Raw genomic sequence first — 12292 nt, 5'->3', positions numbered from 1 at the left:
GATTTATGGCCCATTTTGAGACGATTTTTGAGTCGTTTTGGCGATCGGCCCGATTTTGGCCTTCATCGTGCATCGTGTAGTATACGTGGGGTAATGAGAAGCGATTAACACCTCACGACCAGGTCCTGATCCCTCGCGACCGTTGTGAGGGTGTCACCGCAGCTTCTCACACTGCGCACACGCAAACAAAAATGTCAGCGAAAAAGACGGCGCAGCACGGTAGTGCAGCGTGTGATCTGGACACAAGCGATGGAGGCACAACTTGTAGAACTATGGCAAGCTCATCCGAGCCTTTTCGATGTGGCTTCACAAAATTATCACGACCACAACAACCGTGAAAATAGTTGGATCTACACTGCTGCTCAATCACAGCTGCCTGATCAATGTTTTTCATTAGCAATTTAGCAAAGTTGATGGTGGTGGTGTGCGTGTCTGTGTGAGTGAAAGACAGAAAGGGAGAGCGAGCGACAGAATTTCTGTTGTAACCTTCATTTTATGGACGCACAGTGTGAGCACTCAGGTCGCATCAGGCCGTATAGTGTGAGACCCTGCATCGTGACCTACGAACTTCCAACCCCTGCAAGTCAATCGTACAGTTTGAGCAGAAGCTGAATAACACGACTGAAAAAATCGCACAGTGTAAGCCCAGCATTAGGAACATGAAAGGGTGCATTTTTTAAGGAACAACCAGGGGTTAAGTCTGATGTCATTAGCCGTGTCTGGGCCCAAACTCGGCTGCAGGTCCCAAAGTCACTCAATCACTGCGGCATCACTGAGAGTTAAAAACTGTTTAAATCCTTTCATCTGTAATAAAATGATCCGCGTTGCTGCTCTACCAGGTGTAACTAGTAAGTTGAACATCTGGGCATCCATGAAAGCCGAATTTATGACATTTAACGGAGTTAGAAGTTAGCAGTATGTTAGCTTGCTAGTTTCCATCTAAATATAACATACCATGTTCTTACTGAGGGATTTCTGAAACAAATTGGTAAAGGGTAAATGGCCTGTATTTATATAGCGCATCACTGAGAGTTAAAAACTGTCTAAATCCTTTCATCTGTAATAAAATGATCCGCGTTGCTGCTCTACCAGGTGTAACTAGTAAGTTTAACATCTAGGCATCCATGAAAGCTGAATTTATGAAATTTAACGGAGTTAGAAGTTAGCAGTAAGTTAGCTTGCTAGTTTCCATCTAAATATAACATACCATGTTCTTACTGAGGGATTTCTGAAACAAATTGGTAAATGATAAATGGCCTGTATTTATATAGCGCTTCACTAGTCCCTAAGGACCCCAAATCGCTTTACATATCCAGTCATCCACCCATTCACCCACACATTCACACAAATTAAGACGTACAGCTCTACTATCACTTCCAACATAAATGAAGACAGAAAACTAAACAGCAGTGTGTCACGGTCCGCTGTGACAGACCGTGTGGAGAGTGCGTGGAGGACTCAGGTGCAGACACGAGTGACACGGGAGTAAACTTTAAACAAAAGCGAGCCTTTTATTGTGGCTGGTAACGCAAGAGAAACAAACAAGAATAAGGGCAGCTCAAAAGCAATAACTAAACAGAAACCTAAACTGGGAATGAACTGAGGTAAGACTATGAATACAACAGACCGGGCATGGAAACATGGAGGGTGGGAACACAGACGACGCGACACAGACTGTACGAAACACAGAGACTAAATACACATGAGGGAAGATCAGGGGAAGTGGATGCACACGGGGAACACAGGTGACACTGATAATCATAACAAGACACGGCAGGAGTGAACGTAACACTGATGGGAGATGGGCAAAGTAAAGCAGGAAGTACACAGAGGTTCAAACAGGAGGAGAGAGAGCACGGGGAGAACGCAGACATAACGGGCTGGGGAAAACATAGAATAAAGCACAAAGAGAGACGAGGGCTCATAAATACACAGAGGGGCACACAGGGGGTAAGAGTCACGAAGGGAAAACACATAAGGAACAACGTAACAGATCAACCCAGGAAGCATGGCCTAAATAAAGAACAAAATACAAAAATACATGAAAACTAAGAATACTGGGCCCACATGGCCCAGGACCATGACACAGTGATGTTTGTAGGGTTACTGAAGTCGGGCTAGCTGGTATGTAATGATGTGCTACTTGATCGCTAGCGACATAGCTATGTTAGCATAATATAAACAGTGAAGCTGGATGATGAACGCTAACTTTTTTCCACTCAATAAAAGTTAACGTGATTCCCGAAGGTTCAGGGCAAATGCAATCGCATGGCAGGATGCTGTAAACAGGCTGAACTTCATAATGACTGAAACTAGCACCACTGAAGGAACAATCAGTGTTGCCAACTCCTCAGTAAGGAAAATTGCTATTGGTTGTCCTAAAAGTCACTAGAAGTCGCTAAATGACGTCATTGCCTAATTTGCATAATTGGTCATGCTAATGTGATTTAATCTAACCTACGTTGTTGAAGAGAGAAATAACATAGTGGAAGAGACAAGAAGTGAGTAAAAACATTGTAAATGCATTTAGAATTTATTTAGAACTATAAATTAAATTTCTTTTAGCAATTATTGTTTTTTAATGTCACAATTCCAACCCTGCTCCTTTACCCGGGCTTGGACAGGCATAAGTGACCCGAAATTGGCACTCTGGTGGAGTTACTGTGTGTGTGTGTTTATAAGTAGTAGTGGTGTGCGGATCGATCCTGAAATATCGATTCCTCCGATACCAATCATTTATGTTCTAGAATCGATTCTCACATTAAAATATCGATATTTTAGTAATTTAGGGTTAATTTGTAGTTTATCATTAACAGCAACACAGTGGAAAGAAACTGTAACATTCGGATTGTCTACATTCAAAGGAACTACTTCCTCTTCCGCCTTTCATAGTCATGTGTGAAATACGGCTGTATAAATGTCTGGCCGCCCCCTGGCGCGCACTCACAACAATGGCTGAGCGTAATTGTGCGGACGTATTTTACCTCCACAAACAGCTGAGACGTGGTTTGCTATACATGTGGCAAAAAAAGTGCTCCAAGAGTGAGGTGTTGTGGCCATACTAGGGAGACATTCAAAAGGGCTGCTTGGGGGGGGGGGGGCATTTCTGTACCTTTTACAGGGTTTATTTATCGGATAAAATATGTTAAATATCACCGTTATTATTGGCCGGCCCGGAAACAGCGGGGGTGTCCAAATTCAGAGGCTGCTTCCACCTGAGGACCCGCCCTTCGCGGTCTAAAGAAAGCCGGGTAGTACGTCACAGGCTCCATTGGTGGAGTGAAACTCTGCCGTCTGCTCCTTGCTATCTAAAATATAACCGGACACTGGCGTAAACTCTTCTGTTTAATTAGTTTTCTGTTTGATGTTTATTCGGCTGTGTGAAAACCCTGGAGGAACCCACCCGATGGATTAATAAAGTTAAATTTAATTTAATCTAATCTAATAATTTTAATCTCAGCCAAACCGATTTGCTCACGAACAAATAAAACACTGAAAAAGCCAAACAATAACATTTTTAAGTTATCAAAGTGACTTATATATCATGTTTAACCCGAGTAGCGAAAGCCCGCGGGGGATTGAAAACGATGTGTCAGTTGGCTCAGATATTTGAAGTTTACACAGCTACATTCTGTGTAAATATGTTAAAAGGTTTTTTGCGACCCAGAAAGAGAAATAAGAGTAATATTAAAACTAAGTAGCTGCCACCGTTGTTGGAAACTGGAATTGGCTGGGCCGCGCTATGAATTCTGCGATATGGTTTTTCAATGTTGTTGTCCGGGTGGAAAATCGGGAAAATTTCGGGAGAATGGTGGCTCCAGGAGATTTTTGGGAGGGGCACTGAAATTCGGTATTCTCCCGGAAAAATCGCGAGGGTTGGCATGTATGGTTGTGGCAACATCACTAACCTTGTCAAACACCTCAGAGTAAATCATATCACAGAATATAAATGGTAAATGGCCTGTATTTGTATAGCGCTTTTCTAGTCCCTAAGGACCCCAAAGCGCTTTACACAACCTGTCATCCACCCATTCACACACACATTCACACACTGGTGATGGCAAGCTACAATGTAGCCACAGCCACCCTGGGGCGCACTGACAGAGGCGAGGCTGCCGGACACTGGCGCCACCGGGCCCTCTGACCACCACCAGTAGGCAACGGGTGAAGTGTCTTGCCCAAGGACACAACGACCAAGACTGTCCAAGCCGGGGCTCGAACCGGCAACCTTCCGATTACAAGGCGAACTCCCAACTCTTGAGCCACGATCGCCCCATGACAAGCGTATGTTGAGGCGAACTGAAGAGGAAGAGAGGGACAGGTGCTGCTAGGGCGAGACAGACGTCTCTCACGGAGTCCTTTAGTGCTGCAGGCAGGCAAGGTGTTCAGATAGCCACAACTTCAGTTTTTTTATTTATATATGATGAACTCTGCATTAAGTGATAAGAACAAGTAATCTGATGTCCTGCAATCATTATGATGCTATAATTTGAGATACAATAAATAAAATACGTTTTTGTACAAAGTATCGGTATCGGATCAGTATCGTCGATACCACCCTGAAAATTACTTGGTATCAGATCGGAAAGGAAATCAGTGGTATCGCACATCACTAATAAGTAGTTTTAAACCTTGTGATCCACAAAACAGCATCACAGTAAAAGAAGAACTGACTGCGTTACAGTCAGTGCGGAGCAGCGGCTTCACTCATACGCACTTTAATTTGCAGTTTGGACGCATAGGTGTGAACGTCTCGTGCCCTGATAGCAGCTGGGGGAGGACTATCCTCCGTCCGTGAGCGCTTTGGCACTGGCGAGGTGCCCACGGCAGCACCACTGCTTATTTAGCGTAAAAGCGATAAGCATTTCACGTCAAAACGTCGTCATAAATAAGTCTCCAATAACACCAGAAAATGTCGCCAGATTTGTTGCTAGTCGCTTTTTAGAAAAAAAGTCGCTAAAGGGGTCTGAAAACTCGCTAAATATAGGCAACACTGGGAACAATGGGCTGGGAGCAGTAGCGGAGCTGGGGTGGGGGGGTGGCTTACTGGGCTTAAGCCCGGGTTGTTTTTTCAGAAGCCTGGCGTCTTTTGGAGTGTAATTTTTTCATAGTTAGATGCCTGGCTGACAACTGTATAAAACAAAAACTACACACAATATTGTAGTGCACACTGTGGGAATTTACGACTGTGCGTAAATCCCCCCTAATATTGGTATGATCCGAGCTCAGACACTAAATGACTGAGCGAGGGGGCGGGGGGAGCTGCTGCCTGCGAGTTTGCTGTTGGAGAAGTGGAGACAGGCAGACAGAGGAAAACTGAAGTTCGACCAGGTACCAAAGCAAATCATTCATACTGTACAAATAATGTAAATATGACGGTGTATCACGAAAGATTGATATCAAACTGATCACTTGACCCATATTACGTTACTTGTTCAAGTGAATCAACAAATGGCGAAATGAAAAGCCGATCAACAACAATGCTGCTTCTTTAGAGAGTCTTAGCTTACGTGTGTTTAATTCATATTTTCAGTTGTTACCCTCCACAGCTAAATAAATCAGTTTCAGTAATGTACTGATACAAGAATGGACATAAGGAGCTTCTTTCAAAGAAAAAACTCTGGTAGATGTTATTTTCTATATTATGCTTTGTATGTTGTTCAGTATATTTCTATGCAAAACAAGAGGAATTTCAATACACAGCAGTATATTCACAGTTTAAACCAGATATTTACGTACACTTTATGGAAAACACAAGAACATTTTTTTACTGTACAACATCAATTTAGAGCAGGGGTAGGCAACCTTTCTGATGGTGAGTGCCATTTAAATTTTCCTCAGAGGTCAGTGTGCCATATGATTGCATTAGCAATAAATTTAATAACGCTCTATATTAGCACTTACACACTATATAGAAGTACTTTATAGAATTATATTTGTTCGAAGATGTTATCAGCGAATAGTTATCAGCTATTTTGAAACAAAAAGACACTTTTTATCCATAACAGCAAATGAATTGTACAACAGAAAATACAAATGCTATTTATGGTCTCCTCCCAAGAATGATAAGAAAAATAAACTGGGCCAATATGGCATATGTCTGTTAATACAGAGACACACATGTTAATGTGATCTCTGGTCTCCCACTCAGAGACACAGGTCTCCGAGTGTCCAGCATTCAGACCTGAGGACACTCATGTGAGAGAAAATCTGCTCACACAGATATGTAGAGCCAAATACTGTCAATAAGGCCTCTGCAATGTTCTGAAGACAGTTAAACTTGTCAGGTAGTGATGTCCAGCAGGTGAAAATGAAAGCTCCATGAACACGCACAGCTGTGGATTCTAGCTGCTTCGATGTTGCATTAACCCAGCCAGTTAATGCGAGACAAACCCAGCTGCTCATTAAAGCTTTCTGGTTTGATCAGAAAATAAAACATTGGTCCATACACCTGAAAGTCCCAAAAATGCATTGTGTCTCGAGTCTACGGATGTATCAGTGTATTTCCGTGGTGCTGATGCTGTGCTGAGCGGAAAGCTCCTGAAGCTTTGAAGTGTCAGAATGTGGAAAGCTAGCAACGTCCCTCTCACCAGTAGGCTAAGTTATTTTTAGCCAATTACAAGTTGAATCTGGTAGTTGGGGTTGTTAGTTAAGATACCATCATTAAGAAGAGGCACAACTAATGTGTCTATGCGAGCTGATTTGCGATGTGATGCACCTTCTCAGATTAATTCAGTGCATGTCGTGCCCAGGGCTGGACTGGGACAAAAAAACAGCCCGGGCTGTATTTCTTTGTGCCCCCCTTTCCCTGTTAATGCCGCCACCCCACCTGGCCCCCTGGCAAAACTTTGCTAGACCCGCCCCTGCACAGTTACCAGCTGTCAGCTACTTAGAAAATGATATTGGTGTTATTTGTCTCTCAGAAACAGTTCATAACTTCCCTTCAACTCATCCATGTCACCTAAAAGGTAAACCTGTTTCTCCATCACCTGTTCAGCTCTGATGATTCAGTAAGGACATCTCCTGGTTTCATCTTCATGTTTCCCTCTCACCACATATCCAAACCGATATCATGACCAGCAGCTTTTACAGCTGTGGCTCCAGCAAACATCAGCTGATACTAGAAATTAATATTAAATAAATTCTAACAACAGCTGATCAAGCTTAAACGTGCTGCTGTTGTTTAGCGTGACATCCAGCAATTTCCTCTTTCTGGCGCAAAGTGAGCGATAAACAAACAAGAGAGAAAAGCTGATCAGCTGATCATTGATCAATTTCATGATTAAAGTAGCAACAGGAGAGAATGAGAGGAGAAGAGGCAGCTGTGCAGCAAAGACAAAGAATAACTCCACCTTTGTGTCTTTTTTCATTGTAGCTGAAATCCGGGACAAACTGCGTCCCCTCTCAGCTCAACATGAAACGCACAATAATTTCTCTGAATGCGGGACGATTCCGTCTTTTTACGGGACGGTTGGCAACTCTACTAACTAACCTTATGAATAAAACAAAGTTCACTATCAGTAACATAGTAGCACCCACCCAGCTGTATAGAAACTCCGTCATGCTAGCTAGAACGCAGTACGAGTTATTGTAACTGGCTGTAAAAAGTCAGCACAACGAAAATAAACTCCACCTAAACTTGGTTTATATCTGACCCAGATAGACTGCAGGCCATAACTTCTTACCTGAAGTTCAGTTCACCTGACACTCGGACCGCCCCGCTTCGGGTCTCTCCTCCTCCTGCCTCCAATCTCCCTCATCCAAGTGCTGGCCTCCACCACTTGTTAATTTTACTGAATCTGTGGAAGCTCCGCGATGCCACTACCAAACAACTGAGTTATTTTTACACACCGGCCAGCATCTGGCCAATCCAACACCTTTCATTGTTTATACCGTTACAAAAAATATATAAAAATCATCGGGCCACCGAGCAAATGCCCGGTATGCCCGATGGCCAGTCCAGCTATGGCCGTGCCATCAGTTAACCCTTTGCGTGCCAACTATGGCACGCGTGCCCAGGGTTGCCGACCCCTGATTTAGAGTAAACTTGTTTTGGATAAATAAATATTGAAATATCTTTTGAATTAGTTAAATGTCAGAATAAAGAGAGACAGAGCTGTCTATTTTTTATCACTTTCATCAAATGTAGGAGTACATATACACCAAGTTTGTTGTTAATTAATAAGAAACTCCAGACGATTCCATTCTGAGCTGAAGAAGCTTCTGATAGGTTAGTAGAGTCCATGTGAGTAAACTGGTGGCACACCTGTGGATGCATATAAGGCAAAACACAGAGCCTGTTTCTATGACATGGGAAAATCAAGAGATGTCAACCAAAACACCAGGAAAAGAATTGTGGAGCTCCATAAGTGTGGCTCAATTTTGAATACAATTTGGTGCCATGTGCAATTAAGAAATACAGATAGTTTCTCTCTTTACTCTTAAAGTTAACAATTATGTTTTTTTATATTTATCAACCTAAAAACCTGTTTTCAACTTTATATTTGATGATGTTGGTGTTTGGCTTGATTGTCAGCACAAAGAGGGAGAGAGAGAGGAACAGAGAGGGAGATGGAGAATGAGGACAAAACAGAAATGGAACAAGAGCAGGTGAAACAGACATGTAAGTAAATATGGTTTGTTTCCTGAGCGCAGAGCTGCTGGTGCTTGTTTCCCTACAGAGCACTTTATAGGCAAACCCACTTTATCAGCGGCTGATATTCAGTCACTGGCACACAGCTTTGAACCCTCTGCTGAGTTTTAGCTCTCAGTTGAGTTTAAACAGGTTTTAAGCCTTCAAGGCGTGATTGTAGATGCCGTACAGGTGAGTATTTCTCACCTGCAGTGGCATTGCAGGCCACGCCCCGTCACAAGCATTTTCTATTTAATTGACTATGTGCACGTTAGCATATGCTACTTCTGGTGCGGAAACTCCTGTGGGGAACTTTGTTTCCGGTGTCCTATTCACGCCCTGTTTACGGTCCAAAACAAGTTAAGCAAATGAATGAATCAAACAGCGATTTACATTTCTATAGATGTCTTGGGCATTTACCCAATATATCCGTAAATGATGTTCATCGACTTGTCAATATTTTTTCCCCGTAGCCAATTTTATTTTTTGACGGTGCAAAACGTTTGGTGGACATCGTGGACATACAGTACTGCACTTCAGAGTCACACCGCTAGCGATCGATGCAGCGATTCTGTACTGTACAGGAGAGACGTCATGGAGGAGATCGTCTGCAGCGATCAGGATGCGGGACACAATGTGACGTGAAAAGAAGTAAGCATGCAAACTTGCACTAAAAAACTGCAAAACAGCGAGGTGAAAGGTGAACCGCGTTATTAGCGAGGGACCGCTGTAATTTTGAAGGTAAGTCACAACATACCCTTCGTAAATACTAATGTATAGAAACCGTTACCAGCAATCATTCATTTTTTGTGTGGCTTTTTTCACGGTTTGTTAACATGCTGTGTAGGTGTGTACTTGACTAGCTGATATCGACATAATGGGAGAAACATCTGGTTTGACTATTCTTCACCTGTAGTTTGAATGCTGAACATTTGCCTGTTTAAATCATAAGACCAGTCACTATACAGAGATGTGCTTCTAAATGTGGATGATGTGTCTTCTGCATGCAGTAATGCAGTTCTGCTTGTGTTGAGTGATGTAAACAACTGATCGATCTAAACGCTTTAAACATCAAAATTGATCATTAGATTTTTTTATGACACAACAGTGGTGAGTGTTCCCACCTTCTGCTCTTTGTAACTTAACACGACCTTTCCATTTTTCGAGTTTTGGACATGATTTAGAAGTTAGCATTTTCTCGTGCACAGGGTCAATTATAAATTATGTCCTGGGTTTTAACTATTTAATAATAAAAAGGAAACACAAAAAACACTGAGGGTCATGAAAATTAATTGAGATTTAGCAATTCAAGAACACACCCACCTTATTTATTGAAAAGTATTGGTATTGGTATCGGCGATACAGGTCCGTATTTACTTGGTATCGGCTCAATACCAAAATATGCAGTATCGCACACCACTACGGAGCATTACGGCTATTGTAGTCAGGAACCTCGCGGAGTAATCTGGGTCCAAAACTCCGTCTGTTTCAGGTCCCAAAGTCAAACGAACACTGCAGCATCACTGAGAGTTAAAAACCATCTAAATTCTTTCACCTTTAATAAAATGATCAGCGTTGCTGCTTTACCAGGTGTAACAATTAAGTTTAACAGGCCAGGGATCCATGAAAACAGAATTTATTAAATTTAACGGAGTTAGAAGTTAACAAGAAGTTAGCTTGCTAGTTTCTTTTTTATTTAATGCAAAATTATATTTTGTTTTAATTTACTTTCAAATTCTTCAGTTGCTGAATGGGCTGCATAGTTTTCAAAATTGCATAGTTCAGAATAGCTATAATTGTACCAGATGGTTGCATTCAGTTAAGTTGGACTAGACTGTAATACAAACCGTTCAAGTTTGTCAACAATAAAACTGACTGAAATGAGAGAAAGACTGAGTGCGAGAATTTGATATTAGATAAAATGAATATTGATAAAGTTTACCTTTATGTACAGACTCTGAATATCGCAAAATATTTTTAAAAATTGCAATAATATCGTATCGTGCGTTAAGTATTGTGATAATATCGTATCGTGGGATGTATGGTGATTCCCACCTCTACTAAACAGTAAAGCTGGAGGATGAACGCTAACTTTTTTCCAAGTTCCAAGGGTTCCCAATAGTTAGGGACAAATGCAGTTGCATGGTAAGATGCTGTAAACGGACCAAACTTCAGTTGGGAGAACAACTGAGATAATCCATCCACAATACGAGGTTAGTCATTAATATACTGCAACAACATGGGAATAGAGCAGCTGCAAGAGAATTCAACATTAATGAATCAATAGTACGGAAGTGGAGGAAGCAAGAAGAATGAATTGAGTAAAGTTTGACTTATCTGACTGTTTTGTTTCGCTTAATGCACCTTATAATCTGGTGTGCCTTGTGGTACAAAAAATACGGTACGCATTACCATTTTTTTTTTGTTGTTGTTTTCCTGTCATGCCTGTTTCATTCATTCTGGAAGTACCGTATCCACTAGGTCACTGACTCTGGGAGAGACCAATAGTTATCAGTAGTGTAGGAGAGAAAGGGACAGGTAAAACACAGAATAGTATATTTTACCAATTATGTAACTGTTATACCTAAAAGAAAAAAAATCTTTGTTTTGATAATGTGGTTTCAAGATCTAATATTTGTGATAGAGATGGACCGATCCGATATTACGTATCGGTATCGGTCCGATACTGACCTAAATTACTGGATCGGATATCAGAGAGAAATAAAAAATGTAATCCGATCCGAAGTATCACAAAATCACCTCACAAACCGCGCTACTTGGCGTAACCCAGCTCGGCGCATCGGAGCAGTATGTGTCACGTGATAGAGCGGCTGTTGTCTGCGAGACCTGTCGGTGGTCTGTTGGAGTATTTGGAGCTTCGCTACATGCTTTCTAACCGCGGCATTTCATCTCGGCGAAAACTATCCCAGAGAAGTAAAACAAGTGTGTAAGTTCATCCCTGAATGTTTGCATAGTATTTCCACATTAAGCTTAATAACTGATAACTGATATATTGAGCCCCAGCTGGACTGGCCATCGGAGTTCTGTATTGAGGTGAAAAGGAAGCGATTTGTCCCGTACTTCAGCTAGAATTAAAAAATAGACATTTTTGTCTTTGCTGCGCAGTTGCATCTACTTCTCTCATTCACTCCCCCTTCCTCTCCCGTTATTACTTCAAGCATGAAACTGATCAATGATCAGCTGATCGGCTTTTCTGCCGCAAGTCCCGTCTTTCTTGTTTGTTTATCACCCACTTTGCGCTAGAAAGAGGAGACCAGCGGATAAACAGCAGCGCGTTTAAGCATGATAAGCTGTTGTTAGAATGTATTTAATATTACTTTCTAGTATCAGCTGAGGTTTGCTGGAGCCACAGCTGTAAAAGCTGCTGGTCATGATATCTGTTTGGACATCTGGTGAGAGGGAAACATGAAGATGAAACCAGGAGATGTCCTTACTGAATCATCACAGCTGAACAGGTGATGGAGAAACAGTTTTTCCTTTTAGGTGACATGGATAAGTTATGAAGTTATGAACTGTTTCTGAGAGACAAATAACACCAGGATCCTTTTCTACGTAGCTGACGGCTGGTAACTGTGCAGGGGCCAGGTTGGGCATTAACAGGGAAAGGGGGGCACAAAGAAATATTTTTCTTTGTTATGT

At 41.9% G+C, this 12292-nt stretch overlaps 1 long non-coding RNA gene across 1 annotated transcript; it reads left to right on the top strand.

Annotated features, from left to right (window-relative positions):
* Nucleotides 1-5217: 5217 nt before the first annotated feature.
* Nucleotides 5218-9549, top strand: LOC309711346. The gene is made up of 3 exons (XR_014277943.1): nt 5218-5331; nt 8537-8623; nt 9106-9549. It is a non-coding gene; the product is annotated as an uncharacterized lncRNA (long non-coding RNA).
* Nucleotides 9550-12292: the final 2743 nt, after the last annotated feature.

The sequence above is a fragment of the Aulonocara stuartgranti genome (assembly GCF_965226115.1).
Source record: "Aulonocara stuartgranti genome assembly, chromosome: 7".
NCBI lineage: Eukaryota > Metazoa > Chordata > Actinopteri > Cichliformes > Cichlidae > Aulonocara > Aulonocara stuartgranti.
This window is presented reverse-complemented; position numbering and strand designations above follow the sequence as displayed.